This window comes from Gopherus evgoodei, chromosome 9, assembly GCF_007399415.2.
Source record: "Gopherus evgoodei ecotype Sinaloan lineage chromosome 9, rGopEvg1_v1.p, whole genome shotgun sequence".
Taxonomy (NCBI): domain Eukaryota; kingdom Metazoa; phylum Chordata; order Testudines; family Testudinidae; genus Gopherus; species Gopherus evgoodei.
This window is the reverse complement of record NC_044330.1, coordinates 89622165-89641067: the sequence shown is the minus strand read 5'-3', so window position 1 is coordinate 89641067 and position 18903 is coordinate 89622165. Positions and strand designations below refer to the sequence as shown.

At 44.0% G+C, this 18903-nt stretch overlaps 1 protein-coding gene across 2 annotated transcripts in view; it reads right to left on the bottom strand.

Moving 5' to 3' along the window:
- Positions 1-18903, bottom strand: part of TRPC5 (transient receptor potential cation channel subfamily C member 5) — a 139297-nt gene that overhangs the window by 118300 nt on the left and 2094 nt on the right. Inside the window, exon 1 of one of the 2 annotated variants that reach the window (XM_030576271.1) lies at positions 18336-18901. The exons of the other annotated variant lie outside the window; for it this stretch is intronic. The gene's annotated coding sequence lies outside the window, so the exon portion shown is untranslated. Of the gene's footprint in view, positions 1-18335; positions 18902-18903 lie in introns of those variants that run through there. 2 annotated transcript variants of the gene reach the window in all.

The window sequence follows — 18903 nt, the reverse complement described above, 5'->3', positions numbered from 1 at the left end:
CACAAGAAGTCTTAGTGGCCCTATAAAACCCAGGAACTACGCTATGTGTTCTTGAGGACCATCTACTGGCACTTTAGCTATTAACTCTTTACACGCATACAGACACAGAGCCCTCTCATAGCATATCTCTGCCTATGAAGGAAATGGAGTAATTTCAATTAACTATGTAGTCTTTCAAATGAACAGGCAACTTTAAGAACATAAGAATGGTCATTCTGGGTCAGACCAAAGGTTTACCTAGCCCAGTATCCTGTCTTCTGACAGCGGCCAATGCCAGGTGCCCCAGAGGGAATGAACAGACCAAGTAATCATCAAGTGGTCCATCCCCTGTAGCCCATTCCTAGCTTCTGGCAAACAGAGGCTAGGGACACCATCCCTGCCTATGCTGGCTAATAGTAACAGCCATTGATGGACCTATCTCACCTAATTCTTTTTTGAACCCTGTTATAGTCTTGCCCTTCACAACATCCTCTGGCAAGGAGTTCCACAGGTAGACTGTGCATTGTGTGAAAAATACTTCCTTTTGTTTGTTTTAAACATGCTGCCTATTAATCTCATTTGGTGACCCCTAGTTTTTATTGCTCTTCTATTTGTGTAGTTTTATTTTGAGTCCCTTCCTTCTCTTGCGAAGATTTCTGGGCTGCTAGATTATCTGGCATCATATTCAGCAACTACTAAGGGTCACCTATAGGTAAACTCCCCTCACAGTCATCAGTCTCCCCAACATCCACATTTCTGTGTGGTACTCATTTGGGTCATCCCTTGAAGACAATTGTTCCTTAGCTGTTAGGAAATAACAGGTGTGCCAGTAGAGCTGTCCTCGTACTTCTACCATGTATGATATTGGTGCTGCTCATTGCATACATGTTCCTGAGCTCCATCTCTTGTTTCTGAAATTAGAGGCTGGTTGTATTCTTATTGGCCTATCTGGACTTCAGGGAGCACTTTGGTACCTCTGGAGGAGCACCATTTAGTTTGCTAGCACGGTTTAATCTGTTCGGTCACTTTTCTACTAATGGCTTCAAAAGTTGGGTTGTTTTTTTTCTGTATTCAGTGTATTATTTGTTTTTTATTTGTCCTGAGGTGTTTCCTAGGAGCCCCAGTCATGGACCAGAACCCCAATGTGCTAGTCGCTGTACAAACACTGAACAAAAAGATAACCCTCTGTCCCCAAAGATCTTATAATCCAAGTAAATGTGGCCATTTTGATTGCCAGGCTTCCGTTGTTCAGCCGTATGTGGATTGTCCAGGGAGGCCTTGAAGAAGCTCCAGTTTTCACATATGTCCCCATGCATTTATATCACAACAGGAAGTGCAATGTTTCTTAGTCATTGCCAAAGTGACTCAGTGCCTCTGAGAAGTAACAACAAAGAATTAAAGAAGTAATAAACTCACTTGCTTCTGACACCATTTTAAGAGCTGATGTAAACAGCTGCAGGAAGGAAGCCATTTGCAGCGCATCACAAGAAGAAATTATATTGGTTTCACGAAAATCACGAGCTATTTGTGCATATTCTTGCATGCCATCTACTGCCCCTTAGCAGTTAAATATTTCCATAACTACAGGCACAGGCTGCATAAGAAGTCAAACTATGAGCACAGCATTGAGACTAGCCCAGGTGAATAAAGCATGATGCCTGTATGCAGCAGGGTACTGACAGCTCATGAAGGTGACTGCATTCATTCCACCACTCTCAGGGTATGTCTACATCTAAAATTTTGCAGCGCTGGTTGTTACAGCTGTATTAGTACAGCTGTATAGGGCCAGCGCTGCAGAGTGGCCACACTTACAGCAACCAGCGCTGCAAGTGGTGTTAGATGTGGCCATACTGCAGCGCTGTTGGGCAGCTTCAAGGGAGGTTCGGGGAACGCGAGAGCAAACCGGGGAAGGAGACCAGCTTCGCCGCGGTTTGCTCTCGCGTTCCCCGAACCACCCTGCAAACCGCAGGGAAGGAGACCTGCTTGCTCGGGGTTCGGGGAACGCGAGAGCAAACCGGGGAAGGAGACCAGCTTGATTACCAGAGGCTTCCTCAGGTATGCTGGGATACCTGCTTATTCCACGGAGGTCAAGAAAAGCGCTGGTAAGTGTCTACATTGGATTACCAGCGCTGGATCACCAGCGCTGGATCCTCTACACCCGAGACAAAACGGGAGTACAGCCAGCGCTGCAAACAGGGAGTTGCAGCGCTGGTGATGCCCTGCAGATGTGTACACCTCCTAAGTTGCAGCGCTGTAACCCCCTCACCAGCACTGCAACTTTGTGATGTAGACAAGCCCTCAGATGGGTAGCAGTAAGAACCATTGCCATTAGCTATACTGTAGTGTCCCTGGCTGTAGGGAAAGTATAGTGTTCAGTTGTAGTGAATATAAAAGGGATTCTTTACTGAAAGGAAACCACTGGACAAAGCCAGACTTGATAGTTCTCCCTGGCTTGCTGACTGAACACGAGTTGTGCTGCAGAGTGGTACTGTACACGGTCTCCCTAAATCCTAATCTGGACTAACCAGTCATAGAAAGGCCTGCTAACTAGAACTGTGTGAATACTTGAGTTTGTGATGCCCTGACAATTCCAAAAAATCAGAGAGAAAAAATTGTTTTGGGTCAACTCTAAAATGAAAATGGTTGGCCCATCAAAGTTGTTTAAAAAAATCATTTTGGTCAAACAAAATGTTTTCTGTGACCCAAGACAAAGTTTTTGTTTCAATTTTGAGCTTTTTTAATTTTTTTTTTAAAGGACGTCATTTTTGTTTCAAAAATGTCAGTGAGCCATTTTGATTTTTTTTGGATTTTTTTAAAATCAGAACAATCTGGCAAATTCCACACATTCGCAAAACATTTCATTTCAGTTGGCTTGAATCTGTATTTTTCTCTGACAAAAGGTTTGGCTGAAAAATTTCACCCAGTTGTCCTGTTAACTGCACTAAAAATACATGACAGGATAGTTTAATGTGAGTAGCTGTCAGGTTTTCAGCTAGTAACTAGTGTTGGAGACAGATTGGATCAAATAGTGCAATTAATGATGGCAGGCGTTCATGCAAAGATCAGCCATTCCCCAAACATTCATGTGAATAGACATGGTCAGGCTGCAGAGCCATTTGGAATTTGAACAAATATTTGCAGACATCTTTTTCTGCACTATCCCCCCAGCTCTGGTTGTAGTCTCCAGCTACTCTAAAATTTTTCAGCCTAAAGAGGATATTTTCTATATTAATTGTTCATGTATTGTAGGTTCTATTTAGGACCAACACTGTGACAGTCTTGACAATGACAACCAATCCATATAGACTTCAGCGGGAAAGCAACTGCAGGACAGCCACAACCAAAGATAAAAAAAATTGAACTTAAATAAGACAACAATAGGTCCAGTTACACACTGGTTAATTAAGAGGCAAATTGGTGCTTACTCATAGCATCAGTTAGTCACAATATTTAAACATCATCTTTTTTATTGTAGACATTAATTTTTTTCTAGGCTGTAGAGCTGCCTATGCCTTTAACATTTTAAATAAAAGGAAACACTAAAGCTTGATTCTGATCTCACTTACACCAGCTTTCTATTGAATTCACTCCACTGGAGTTACTCTAGATTTACACCAGTGTATCTGAGGAAAAAAGTCTGGCCCGTGGCCTGCAGGAATACCTTTTCACATTAACTGCTAAAGATAAGAGCAGTATTATCAGTTGTCATGCTAGGGTCCTCCACTTTAGAGGGCTTCCTAGCTGTTTAATTAGCAGTCGGGATGAAGGCACACTACTTTGCTCTGCCTCATGCTCCCAGCTGTCAGCTACATGCTAGCATTGGGTGTATGTTAAATGCTCGAGTCTGAACAGTGCCTGACTACATCAGACACGTGGGTCAGTATGTTGTGACTTTTTTTGTTGTTAATCACAGCATGCCAGTAATGGGTTGGGGGTGGAGAGGCTCCCCGCTGCCTTCTGGGATTTGAATTCTCCATTAATACAGATCCAGATTCCCCGTTTATTACTCACAAAATACCATGTATTTGGGGGCAATGAAAGATAATTAAAACGGGAAACCATCCATCATAAATTCTGTGTAAGCTTCCTTCAGGCTTTGCTTTGAATTAATAAATGGAACGAAGCAATAGTCTTGAGTGACAAAGGACTAGGAAGCAGAAGATGTGGTGTCTAGTCCTGACTCTGCCACAGATTTCCTGCGTGAATATTGGCAAGTCGCTTAAGCTTTTTATGCCTCAGTTTCCTGATCTGTAAAATGGGGTTCAAAATCCAGTTCTACCTTACAGGCATGGTAAAGGTTTAATTAACTCATACAAATTGTCAAGCCCTTTGTGATCCTCAGTCAGAAGGCGATTAACATACAAAATGTATATCTTCTAGAAATGAACAGGGACGAAGGGCCTGATTCTGACTGAATCTAGCTCCATATTATCTGTATCACTGGTCTTTTAAACTTTATCATGAGAGCGCTTGTGGCAGGGCAGGGATGCTCTGCTAAAATGCTGGCTAAGCCCTGCTTTCGGGCAGAGAGGCCAGAAGCAGAGGTGCAAAGCAGCCAGCAGGGAGCCCAGCTGCGGGCCCTAATGAGGGTTGGCTCACTGTAATAGACTGAGCTAACCAGTGACAGCTGGGCTAAAGGCTGGGCGGGCTATAAAAGCCCTGAACAAAACTCAGTTAGGAGGCTAACCTGCTAGGGGACAGGAGGCTACAGCTCTGTCTCCTCACCACAGGAAGGGAGCCTCAAGGGCCAAGAGATCCTGGAATGGGGTAGAAAGGGGATAACTGTTGGGGGATAAAGGGGACTGCACGGTGGCACTGTAAAATAAAGCACAAGGGTGAAACACCAGAAGAAGATGTGAGAACTCTTATTTTACCAGCCTCCGCACAGGGCAAGAAGGCAGAAACATGTGCAGACCCTGTGACAGCGCTTAATGGACTGCATTCTAATTTTCAAGCCTCACTGCTTACTTGTATTTAGTCAAGGTTAACTTAATCAGACCACTGTACAACTAGTTACATGTGTGTTCTTATATAAACATCTACCATGCCATAATACTAAAAGTGAGGGAGATCTAACTGGCAGAATGAAGGTTTTATAGACTCCCACCAGGGCTGCATGAAACTTAATTTCAAAGCTCTATTACTTTTTTAAAAAATACAATAATAATATCTTACACTTAAAAAGCATCTTTCATCCTGAAGGATCTCAAAGTGCTTTAGGACTATGGGGAAGCATTTGATTTACCAATAAAAGGAAGCCAACTCTGAGACAGAAAGCATTAACAGTTTTAAAATATGCAGCAACCCTCCACAAGAGATTAGGATGGGAAATGAAGAATTTTGCCTAGAATACAATCTTCAAAGCGACTTTTGATAAGCAGAATATAGGAGGTTGTCAAACCTAATGCCCGCTTATTTCTACAGAAACCACAGTAAAATGTTTGACACAAGTGGTCAAGTTTTATTTCTCGTCTGGAAATCAGTGCCTGCAGCAACCCGCTGTCCTCTAACACCATACTGGGGCATTGTTTCAGTACTGACTCAGCTGGAAGAGTGCCACCTACTACATCAACACTACCACTTGCTGTAGCAGCCTGGATTTTCCTTCACATGCCACAAAAAGATAAATACCAAATCGCCCACCACAAACAGTTCATTAGCAATCCACAGGTGAAATCTATTTGAACAAATACTTTGGAATAAGGAAGACAGTTGTAGGAATCAGGTTAGTGTGCGAATGATTCACAAAGAGGAAAAAGGGATATTATTATTATTCAGCAAATAATGTATTTGCAGTGATTATTTTAACCCACTCTTTTCATGCCCATTGGCCAGTTGCTTGGATGTGACATGAGTTGGTGGTCTCTTTTCATTTCATACTGGATTGGTGTCCATAATACAAACACCAGCAGGCTTGTGCTGGGAGGCCAGGACTGAATGTGTCATGGAGACTGAATTACCTTCCCAAGCCTATGGGTGGAGTCCTGCAGAGTTGAAGGACATTGGCACTATGGAGGGAAAGGGGAATCTTGCCCTGGCTGTACCTATTCTATGGATAAATAGTGGAATTCAGTCTTGAGGGCTGCCAAACCAACAGCTTTCCTCAGCAATAAATGAAATAACCATTTAAAAATGACTATAGAAGAGCATTGGGATGAAAAGGTCTGTGCAGCAGAATTGCTGGACCTGCATGTGCTGTGGGTCTGTGAAAGTGTCTGAACTGACTGCTTTATTCTTTTTCCCCTTGGTCAGCCAGAGTGCAAATCTACACACACAGCCTCCATTCACTTTCATCCAGCAGCCTATAAATATGCACTACTTGTGCTGAGGTGAACCTGAACACACTCTCAGCATGTCATCCTGGAAGAGAAAGAAGGCCGCTTACAGAGATGCTGTTGCTTACATATTATCTGCTCCTGCTCTGCACATGCACACACGGTTCTGGGGTCACTGAGAGATGCTTCTCATCTGCTCTGAAGATAGAAAGACAGGAAAAAATACATTTCTAGCCCAGTGCCACTCAGAGGGGAGGGCAAGAGGGGTAATTTGCCCCAGGCCCCACAGGGGCCCCCACAAGAGTTTTTCCAGGGCTCTCGCTCCAGGGGCCCCGGAAAACCCGGAGCTTCTTCCCTCTGGGTCATCATCAGCAATTCGGTGGCATGGGGTCCTTCTGCTCCGGGACCCGCCGCCAAAGTGCCCTGAAGACCAGCAGCAGGGGATCCTTCTGGCACTTCAGCGGCAGGTCCATGGGTGGGTCTTCGGTGGCAATTCGGCGGTGGGGGGTCCTTCCACTCCGGGACCCGCCGCCGAAGTGCTGGGTCTTTGGCGGCAGGGGCCCACCACCACCGAAGACCCCAGGCCCCCTGAATTCTCTGGATGGCCCTGTTCTGCCCACACAGCTGCTGGTGCAGAAAGTTTCCAAGCCCTGCCCTTCCCTGCGTGGGTCTGTATCATGGTTGGGGATCCTGTTAGAAAAACATGGGGCTCGAAGATGATCTTTGTCTCCACCACTTCACTTGGCTACTGTAAGAGAGACAAAGAAGAGTTCAGACTGGAGCAAGGATGCTGAAATTGGAGCAATTACAGCAGCACTACCCCACAAAGACACTCTGAATATTTGGCACCACTAGGTTTGTGGCACCGCTAGCTACTCAAGTCTTAAGAAAGTGAAAATGAGTCATTGAGACATTAGTAACAAGGACATTTAAGACGAGGGAATGCTCTATGCCTGGGGCCAGATCCTTACCCCTTGTTCGAGGCATGATTCAATACTCACTGAAATGAACAGGAGTTTTTCCATTGACTTTGATTGGCTTTGGACTGGGTCCAAGGTTCATTTGTGCCATCGGTACAATACAAAGGGATCTTTGCTGAGGATTCCTTTGGCAGTCTGACCCTTTGCCAAACACAGGATCAACAGCGGCGGATAGAAAGTTTAGAGCCACATTGCTTCCCGTTCCGCACATCTGAGGATTGAGCCCCATATGTCTAGCTCTTTGATTTGAAGACACAGGGACCAAATAGGAGACAGAGCTCTAAGGAGTCTGACTCAGATGCAGGAAATACAGCTCTTTTGTCAAACACATTTCAGTGTAAATCTACATAGCTCCACTGGTATAAATCTGCCTAGCTCTGTGTCATTTGTATGTAAATCAGTTTTCTAATGCTGCCTTTGAGAAAGAAAAAGAAGATACAAATGACAGTTAGAACGTACCCATAACACCCATGCAGATGCTGTGACTCCCACAGAGCTGTCTTGCCATGAAAACTCCAAGAAATGGGTCATCCAGCTAGATGAGGACAGGAGGGGATGAGGTGGGAGGCAGGAATCTTTGCTTCCAGTCCCACCTTCACATACAGCAAAGGGATATTTAACATCCAGAAAAGCACATTCATACCCAGCAAAGGCCATTGATTATTGTGGTGAATTATTTCTGCACATTTTGGAACAGGCCTGTCCATTTCTGGCTTTCTGCTGCCAGAGCACCTCTTCTCAGCCAGACAGCCACAGACTCAGGAAAGACAGATCCAACATCAAACAGTGGAAATCATGCTGTCCCGCCCAAAGTCACCATTAATTTGCCAGACAGACTAACTGAATTGTTGCTGATTTTTCAAATCCATGAATAGACCATAAAATAATTTACAGCAGATATTTCCAGTCTGATGCTATCATCCCTCCCTGCGGTGAAGAAGATCTGCTCAGCTCCTCTTCCCTCATCTGTCTGGAGGAGCTGCAGCAAGATAAGAAGCCATGATTACCTCCTTATCCTTCCCCACATTGGTTAGTGTCAACTTTTCCTCCTCTCCCTAGCTCATTTAGAGCTGAGCAAGGTGGCCCTATATCTTCCTGGTCCCTGATAATTGCTGCACTATATTCAGGAAGTCGATCTCATTGCAATTTGAGTGTGTAGATCCAAGAACTGCTCAGGAAGTTTTGCAAGCCTTGCAAACCTGGAACTGCTCATGGGACATTTTGTTCACCACGACCATAGAAAATGGCTGGGTCCCAGTAGGTTAAGACTGTGAACATGTCCCTAGCAGGAATTTTAGCCCCACAGCTTGAGTCCAAGTCAGTTGATCTACGTTCTGTGACTCACTGCTGCAGGTCTTTGGTTGCTGGGTGGACATACCCATAAGGGCTAAAGATTAAAAATAAGAACAATGGGATACTTTTTGCAAAGTGCTTATGTGCATCCCAAGCCAATCAGATTGATGATTCCCATGTGCAAGCTAAAGACTTTTGCATCTTTCATTGCCACTGGTGCTTTGTACCACCAACTGCACTCTTTTTCTACTCTGATTTGTGTTCACTGCAACTTTGTCAAGTTCCCATCAGCAGCTGAAAAAGCTAATGGCTTTCATTAATTATTTATTTGTTGTTTTATTTATTTCCTAAGACAACAGTTTTGCCATATTGTTGCAACAAGGGTCTGCCTTGCTGGAACCATTATGTAGCTCTTTAATTAATGCCTATTGATATTGCTGAAAGGTCATGGTAATTGCTGCTGTCTTGCGTGGTGTTGGCTTAGCATTACACATCATGTCTGAACTCTCCAGATCAAAGTTCCAGGACATCTTTTTCAGGGACACGATAAAATGTCGTTTTTTGCTGCTGTGTCACTGAATCTCTCACTGTTGAGGGCGACAGGGTCCCAGAGGTAGCATGAGGGGAAAACCGGGTGCTGACTGATCCACACTGCAACCCCGTTGACATTAATGTAGTTGCCTGTGTGAAAGTCAAACCCTGTATTTGGTCCAGAATGCACAGAATTTGGCCCACATTATGAACAACTCTATAAAAATAACAACACTTATATGGACATTTGAAGATTTCAAAGCATTTTATAAATCTGAATGAATTCAGACTCTCAGCCTCAGTGTGTGGCTGTTGGGCAACTGGCATAAAATAAGTTGGTGGTCTCAGTGGAAAAGGATCCACAGCACAAAAAGGATTAATTGGCAGGAATTACCACTTCTTTATAGCCTATGCATAATGTGCCTCAGGTGGTGTGTGATCAGGATTCATCGCCGAATTTGGTCCATTGGTCGAATCATTAACTTCCTCAGGTACTGACGGGGAGTGTGACATGAACACTAATTGGCAATGATAAACAGCTAACATCCCAACTGTAGAAGGGATCCTTCCAGCTCAGGCGCATTGATGAAGCTGTATATAAAATCAGGAATATACTACCTGCAATACATTAGCTCTTTGGATACATACAATACTTCAGTCTCCGGGGTTCTCAATCTGGCACTTTCATGAGTATTAAATTCCCTTGCAAAACCACCAAAATAATCTCCCAGAATGTGATGTTAATACTCTACAGCTCTATTCAGCAGAGAAATTACTTGACTACTGCATAAGGACAGGCCTATGAAAGGGCAGAAATGGCCTCCGAATATTTTTTTTCATGTCCTACTGACCTATACAGCCGACATACGGCCACTGCAGGGAAACTATTTTTGCCTGGCAGTTTGATAGGGGGCCTTGCATAGAAAGCCAAAAGACCTGTAAATAATGCCTCTCCTTCTCTCATCTCAGCTAAATTACTCACAGCCAAATCATTCTTGCATGGCAGCATGGAGGCTATTTTCCAAAATCATTTCAGTCAGCCATGGGTTCATAGTGATTTCATAGATAGTGATTTGTTTATTTCTGCCAGGGGGTGCCTTCGCTAATAAGACTTTGTGCGTATAGATAATGTGGTGGCTTGCCTACTGCCTATATTTATACCAATGTCTTTAACAGGAGATGCACCTACTCCCCAGCTAATAAGACTGTTTGATTAGGTTACAGAGAGAGCCACTAGAAAACTACAGGAGATAAATGTGAAAGTGAAGCTTTTGAAAGTTGTAACATACCGGACCTCCCATTCCTTGTCATAGATTCTGAATCAAACCATCACACCGTTCATGTCTATACACAAACACATGCAGATCCCTGCACATTATTCATACAGATAAGAGCAAATATAGCTACAGAGATATTGTTTGTAACTTAGTGTGACCAGTAAGAACACATGCCCTACCAATCTGCAAAATACAGATTTCAACAGATTTTAAAATATCCTTTAAAGCTTTTAAACAATGGTTTCACACTGTATTATGTAGTTATTTTAGACCCCAACTTTGAGCAACCTTAAATCCTTTCTAATCTAAGGAACAGCCTCCGGACAATGGCTCAGATTGCTCCCCATACATCCAGATGCAGAGGGGAGTCCCAGTGTGCCGATCTTCCCATACATGGCACAAATGTGGGATCCAAGATTTTTGCAGGAGGAGGAGTGGATACTAGGTGGACCAGGAGAAGGTGTGAGTGGACTATATTGGTGTTAGGGGAATGTACATCATTTCCTTCCCTCCTCCAACCACACAGAGATTCCCCAGAAAAGACAATAAAGTCTGGGGTTGGACTATGTTTTCCTGGGATCCTGAAGCCAGGGGTGTCCCTGACTGTGACCTCCAATGTAGCACTGTCAGGAATCAGGGTTCTTGGAGCCAGAGCAGGTGTGGAAACATATAACTTCTAGATGGATGGCCCTAACCTCCTACAGATACCCTTGGATCTGCCTGGATCCAAAAGGTTTGAGTATGGGCCCTGTGGTTTTTAACTCTAGGGAGGGCAATCCTTGTGTTCCCAGAGGCCATGTAATAGTTGGGGGGAGGGATAGCTCAGTGGTTTGAGCATTGGCCTGCTAAACCCAGGGTTGTAAGCTCAATCCTTGAGGGGGCCATTGAGGGATCTGGGGCAAAATAATCTGTGAGGGATAGTACTTGGTCCTGCTGTGAAGGCAGGAGACTGGACTCAATGACCTTTCAAGGTCCCTTCCAGTTCTACATTTCTGTGATAGTTCTCACTGAGAAGATTTTCATGAAAACTTAGCCTGCTCTTTCCAACCCAAACTCCACCAATCTTTGCCTGCAGGTTTTACATGAAAGGACCTGATCTGGGCCTAGAATTGCATCCTTGGCTTTAAAACATTTCAAACCCATGCTTCTTTTCCCTCTCTGCTACCCTAGCACAGTCCTCTTTTTTCCTCCTCAATGTAATCTCTTCTCTTCCTGGGGTGATATACTTCTCCTCAGCTGCTCCTCCTGTTCAGAGTAGCCTTCCTGTCTCTAGCTACATATATTTTCAAATCTCATCTTCTGCCAGGGCCCGATGCTGCAACTCCTTATTCATGTGAACAATCCTTACAGGGAAAGACCCACTTGGGCTGCTCTGCTGAGTACAGATTAGTCATGTGAATAAAGTTTGCAGGATTGGGCCCACAGTAGAAGAATTAAGCACCTACATGGTACTCATTACCAAATGGAGCAAAGAATTCTTGTTGCAGATAGGACAGTTTCATTAAAGTGACAGTTTTCTTGCACCTACCTTGATCTTTCAAGGCAATGAGCTGGCTGAAGACAGTATGAAGAGGAACTGTCATCCTAACAATCCATCTAACTAAGGCACCTGTCACTGTGATATTCTATGATTAAGCACTATTCTCTTGTTTCCATCAGGAAATGTATGGCATTGCTGAGAATTTCATTGACTGAAATCTTTCTAATATTCCATCATATATTCTGATCACCAGAATTAATTGCAGCTAGAGGCCAAGTGAGAGAATGGCACCTCCCCTTCATAAAGCAGAGCAAAGACAAATTGGAAAGCTCAGAACAACTGAAGGAGGAATTAGAATTATTTCACCCACTGCACCAAAAAGTGCAACCACCACACCTTAGCATGGTAGGGATTGTTCCCTAACTGGGGCTTCCACCACTACTGCAATAGAAATTCTTATTAAGAGAACTTTGAGGAAGATAAATGTGGACACAAGAAATTAATAACAAGATGACTAACCCATCCACAAAATGCAGCCATGTTCATAATTCTACCTCAGTTTTCTAGTGACATCACAAATCATTCCATACTTAATGTTTACGGAGTTTTACTAGGAAAACTTAATGGAATTACCTTGTTGCATCTTCCATGGTTAACCCATGATTTACTATTGCAGCTGGTTGAATACTCCCCTCATTTAATAAATAATTCAACAAATAAAGTATTCAACAAATATTATTTCACAAGTGCTGGATTCTTTCCTTTATTTTACTGCAGCAAAAGAGAATTGTTTTGTGTTGGCAAATGTGTGTGTGTGTGTGTGTGAGAGAGAGAGAGAGATGGGAGTCACAGTGAGAATTGTATCTGACTGTTTGGGGAACTGTTTTCAAACACTTAGGCCAAAAGATTGCATGGAGAACAAATAATACTAAATCTCTAACAGCCTTACTGTCCTAGTGACACCTACAGCTACAAAGACACCCATAATTGTTAGTAGTGAAGATTTGCCGTTAGAATCTTTTCTGTCCAAACTTATTGCGTGAGTGAGACTCTCTCTCCATGCATGATATTGTCAATACAAAGCAAAAGTTGATTTGCACGGAGGAAAGACATACAAGGAAAAACAGGGGTTGAGGCCTATACATTACTAGAACACATACAGAACTACTCTGGTGTCTCCCAACTCCAGCTCATTTCATTCTCACACAACCTCTCTTCCTGTCATACAAAATGCCAACAGAAACACTATACCTATGGCTAGTGACAACCTCTGTCTAAAGACTCTTCGTTACTTTCCCTGCAACATTCTGCATCCCTAAATCACTACATTTTAATAAGGAACAACACCTCCCAACACCATTTCTTCAACACATTGGCATTAGTGTTCTAAGCAGATTGAAACAGGAGCAGGAGCTCTCAATGCACCAAGCAGTGAAGCTCATGCAAGCCAAAGGAGGGTCCTGTGCATGCCCCACGCTTACAATTTAATCCCCGATTGCCACTACATTATTCCCTTAACCAAGCATGAGACTGAAGGCTCAGAGAGCTGACCTTATCACTGCTGAAAAGGGATAATGCTTCTCCCATAGCCTTACAATGAATTGTTAGACACAGAGGGCTTCATTGTCCCATATCTTAAACCCTGACCCTACACCAGTCAAGTGCATCAGGGTGTGTCCAATTGAAAGGGGATATGGTGAGGGTGCCCCTATATCACAGCGATCTGTGGCTGCTGGAAGACCCCATGAGAACCTTGGTAGCCAGCACTAAGGGCTTGGCTACACTGGAGAGTTGCAGCGCTGGTGGTGGGTTAACAGCGCTGCAACTTACTCACCGTCCACACTTGCAAGGCACATACAGTGCTGCATCTCCCTGGCTGCAGCGCTGGCTGTACTCCTGCTCTGCCTGGGGTATAAGGATTGCAGCGCTGGTGATGCAGCGCTGCTCCGCAAGTGTGGCCACCAAAAGTGCTGTAATTGGCCTCCGAGGTATTCGGAGGTATCCCAGAATGCCTGTTCAGCCACTCTGCTGTTTTGTTGTGAACTCGGGGCTCCCAGAGTTGCTTATCTAAAAAACAAACACAGCTTGTTTGCTCGAGCAGAGGCAGGCAGGGGGATTCCTTTGGAATGTTAGTGTTTGCTTGAGGAGAGAAGCAACACGGTGTGGGGGGGGAGGAGTCCCTTTTGGAGCAGCTGCTTATCTGGTCTGAAGACTATTTGCATTTAGTGAATAAGAGAGGGGTGGGGGAAGGGGTCGAAACTTCTAAAATGATTGAAGGTTGGTGCTGTGTATCTTCCAGTCCTTAGAACTTGCAAGGCAGGGAGCTGACACAGTGTCAGCTCCAAAAATCCACTCTCTCTGTCTCCCCCACGCTCCCTATCACACCCCATCCCATTCCCATCTTTTGAAAAGCACGTTGCAGCCCCTTGAACGCTGGGATAGCTGCCCATAATGCACCACTCCCAACAGTGCTGCAAATGCTGCAAATGTGGTCACACTAGAGCGCTGGTAGCTGTCAGTGTGGCCACACTGCAGCGCTTTCCCTACATAGCTGTATGAAGACAGCGGTAACTCCCAGCGCTGTACATCTGTAAGTGTAGCCATACCCTAATAAAAATAGCCTACAGGTAGCTCTAATTTGTGCCAGGGACCAACTTAGCATCACATTAAGGAAGCATACAGGTGGCTGAAAGTCACCTTCTTGTCCCCTGATCCTCCAGACTATGATGGTAGAAGGGGTCTGGGTCCTTATGAACTTATCTACACCCAGGCAACATGAGAGTATTTGTCCACCAGCATAAATGAGTGGACAATTCTGATTTAGTAGCACTTTACCTTTATTTAGCAGTCACTTTGCACAGCTGCTCATCCCTAAAGAAGGTGAAAGGTAATGAGAAATCTGACCCTGCATCTTTGGATGGCTTGATTCTGCTAAATTTGATGAGACTTGCTGACAAATGTCTTGTTCTTGAACATAGCTTTGTCTGCTCTTAGGTGGTCTCCCTTTCTCTTATTAGCCAGAAATGCTTTGCATGTTTGTTTACTCTGAGCTACATTCATCTGAGTCATTCAACAGCCTTTCCCCACTAGCAGTGAATTCTGAAGCGAGGCATCCGTAAGAGAGTATTATGTTGCTGTGAATATGCCAACAATGGGCTAAATTCTGGCCCATATCTTGCCATCAGAATGCCTGACTGATATTAATGGGGAGTGTTATTTAAAGATCAGCAGCATAATATGGCCCTTTGTTTCAGTTACCCTGGTTTTCATCTGGAGTAACCCTATAAATCAAAGGAGTCCTTCCAGGTTTACACCAGTATAACTGTGAGCAGAGTTTGGCTCACATTGTGCAAATGATGCTACTGTACTTAAAAGAATAATCCCAACAGTATCAGCCTCGTTTTAGCTACACTTGGGTGATGGTTATCAAACTATCCAGTCTATTGTGAGGAATAATTATTCGCACATGCTTTATAGCAAACTTCCCCTTCTGAGATAAGTTATCCAGACTTGTAACCTTGAGAATCCAGGGCAACCATATTGTGGATGAGACCCATAATTCAGTGAGATGACAATACCATAATTTTGTCTACTTGAAAAAAATCCACATAATCAGGAGACCTGGGTATTGATCATCTGAGGATTTTTTTTATGATTTCCTGAAAAATAAATCTTTGCAAGAAATGAAATATTCAAAGAGTTTTGCATTATCCATGATCTCTCAGATGCAATCCTGAGCAGAAACTAGTTTGAACGTCTAATTTAAAACAAGTGAATGTTAAGAAACTGATACATTTTAAATATCCAATAAATAATCCAACACATGAATAGTTTTAGATTGTAAATGAAACATATTAAAGAGAAAGGGAGAAAAGAGATAGATGATAAAAAAACAAAAACACAAAAAACATTCTCCTGAGAAAGTAACAAAATTTTAGAAATGTTCTGTGTGTTTCCAAGTCAAATCAAAGGCAATTGTAAGGTACTTCACATTCAAGCCATTTCCCAGCTAGTTCCTCTTCACAGTTTGAAGAAAGCGAACACCTGTGCTCTTTTTAGTTTTTTCTCACTAAAAATGTGCCTGGCAACAATATCTCAAATTACATAGTTATTGTCTATCAAGGCTTACATTTAGCTGACAGCTTATTGATCTCTGCCAGCTACATTTCAACATTAACAAAAATCAAATGAAATGATAAACGATAGCATGGTAGAGAGGGGAGTCTAGGAGGCTCACAAGGAGCCTAGTTAATGCCAAGAGACTTGCATGCTCCTGTATATAGAGACATTAAAAAACGTTTATTAGCTAGATGGTCTGAAATGGAAATGAACTGAACTTGCTTCAGCTGATGTTTATCCAGCAGTCCTACTTAGGGAAAATGGACGTAAATATTCATGAAGTGAACAAACTACATATATCTTGGTCCCTGGTTGTGTCGTTTTCGTCTTCAGGAATTATACTCAACAGTTCCTACTAGGGTTTAATATTCAGGAAAAGTAGGCCGTTCTGACTACTTGTCAACGGTATTAAAAGACATTTGGCTACACATTCCTAATAAGCTAACAATCTGAGTTCCCCTTTAGCTCCTAAAAAGCATTTTTGGACTCATAGTCATTTGCCCTGAGATAGCATCTTCCTTCCCAGGACTGAAAAGTGTTTCGCAACATAAATGTAGCTGTGAAGTAGCTAAGCATGATTATCCCTATTTTACAGAGAGTGAGAGCAAGGCACAGAGAGGCTGAATGACAAGGTCATGCAGGAAGTCTGTGGCACATCTGGAAATAGAAACTCCTGACTCTTTCTCTTCCCCTACCTTAGCCAAGTGACCAACCCTTCTTCCAAAAATCTTCCACTCCCATTTCACACACTGTACAGGACCTTGCATTAGGTAAGGGCATTTGTTACAAAGTGTTCCACCTAATGCAAAACCTGTTTCTTTTTCTGATTTGTCCAACAGGGAGATTCTCAGACAAAATATCTGAAGAACACAAAGGAAAAGTTGAGAGAAGGTGATCAAGTGGATTAAAAGTCCAAACACCCTTTGAGGCAGCTGTGAAAATGTAGGACTTCATATAAAATCATTGGAATGGATAACTCAGAAGTGTGTGGAAATGTAAGGAATAATTATACCATATCCTATGCACAGTCATGAACTAAAATGATATTATCAACATTGCTAATAATAACAAATAGTCACAATTTTCATACGCAAAAGACACAGCTAAATAGCAAATAGAATGAAATCAAACAAATCCACTGCTGTGAGTTCTTGAGAGACAGAGATTGAAGGCATTGTTTTTTGGTTTTGTTGTGCTGGGAATCTAATAGATGGTGAGGCATTTGACAGTTTGTAATTTATATAGTTTGGGGTTCATAGTGGAATTTTATTTTTGAAGTTATGGCAGAGAACATCCTCCTATGACATCACTATTAGTGGTTCTGGTTTCAAAAGCTGTGGATCAGTGATATGACTCACAAATGTGTCACAGAAATGGCCCATCTAATAAGGTAAAATAAATTTTATACGTGTACATAATATCTAAAGTAAAATTACATGAACACACAGGTGGCTGTTACAAAATTCACGATATATATATTATAATTTAGCAGATGGACATATATATGTAATAATCTACTGCATGGACAGCTAAAATTAAACAGGGTCCATTAGATTTAGAGTCTCTGCATCACCATAAACTCTTGCAATGAAGCCAGCTAGTCTGGACTTTATTATAAGTTTTGATGTCCTCCTGATTTGTACTGTAATCCGACCAGCTGGCAACTTGGCCACTTCTGCAGTAATGAACTTCCCTGAGCAAAAAATAAATAAATAACCAACCAAATAAATACATGCCGCCCATTGTAACAGTGATTCATTGTATTTTCTATCTGCATGGAGGGAGGGGGAGAAATCCCTGAAGCAACTAGCAGTCTCCTTTCGGCTTCCTTCTAATGTGACACGTGCTTAATTTACAGTATCCTAGGAACTTTGAAGAGGAGATGCTATAAACATGTGAAACCCGGGGATATAATTTCAGGGAATGAAACAAGGCGATCAAAGGGGTGGTGAAATCTGGTTTTGAGCCCCCCAGCTCTAGGCGTATAAAGCAGGGGACCCACCTTGGCCATTCGACCCGAAAAGGCTTTCGCCAGAATATCCCGGGCAAGCGGAGGTTATATAGATTCGTTCCCTTTTCCCCGCTGACCTCCTAGAGTTGAGGCCAAACATCCCGGGAGGAAATCCGCCGGGGGGCAGAGGAGGGCTGAGGCGCGTTTGAACAGAGCGCTAGCGCCTGATGGAGGCTGCTGTCAGAAGCTGTGTGGGGCTGGAGCCGGTAAACCAGCCTGGGGCTCTGCCTCCCTGGCTCTCCTGCCAGGCGCCCATATCACAGCCCCTCTCCAGCCAGTCCTGCCCCCAGCGGAGCGAATCGCCGGGCCGATCCCTACAATCTGTTGCTCCGCTTCTGGCTGCGGTTTTAATAAAGCGTCCCGCCCAGCCCGGCACAGCGGGAGACTCACCTACAAGACGCTGCTTCGAGCTCTACCTGCTCAGGTCCCCGCGGTCCATGTCGTGCGGTCCATGCCCCTCATTTGTAATCCGCTCCGGGATGAGCCGCGGCAGGTCCAGGGCCACCCATTTCCCTCTAATTCTTCCCAAACTTCCCCAGCATCGCTCACCGCGGCGCTCCCCACCGCCCGGGCGGGTGTCAAGCCCAGGCAGGGCACCGGGGCCCCAGCACGGTCTGGTGGCTCACCTCTCCCCGCGGCTTCCTCCGCCGCTCCTGGGTCCCCAATTCAGCGGCGAGCGGGTAGGGCTGCGACCCCTCCTCCCGAGTCCTCCTGCTGCTGCTCCAAAAATAAATAAATCTACGCACAGATGCACTCAGGAGCCGGAGCCGGAGGGAGTGAAACTGACACACGCTGCACGCGCCCCATCACACACACACACCCAGGCAGGGTGCAGCGACTGATTATCTCAGCCGCCGCCGCTCCCCAGTCCCCTCTCCGGCTGGCCTGGGCTGCAGCCCCCTGCTTCTGCAGTTTCTGGAAAATGCCATCGGCAGGGATAAGCAGGAATGGCTTTAAA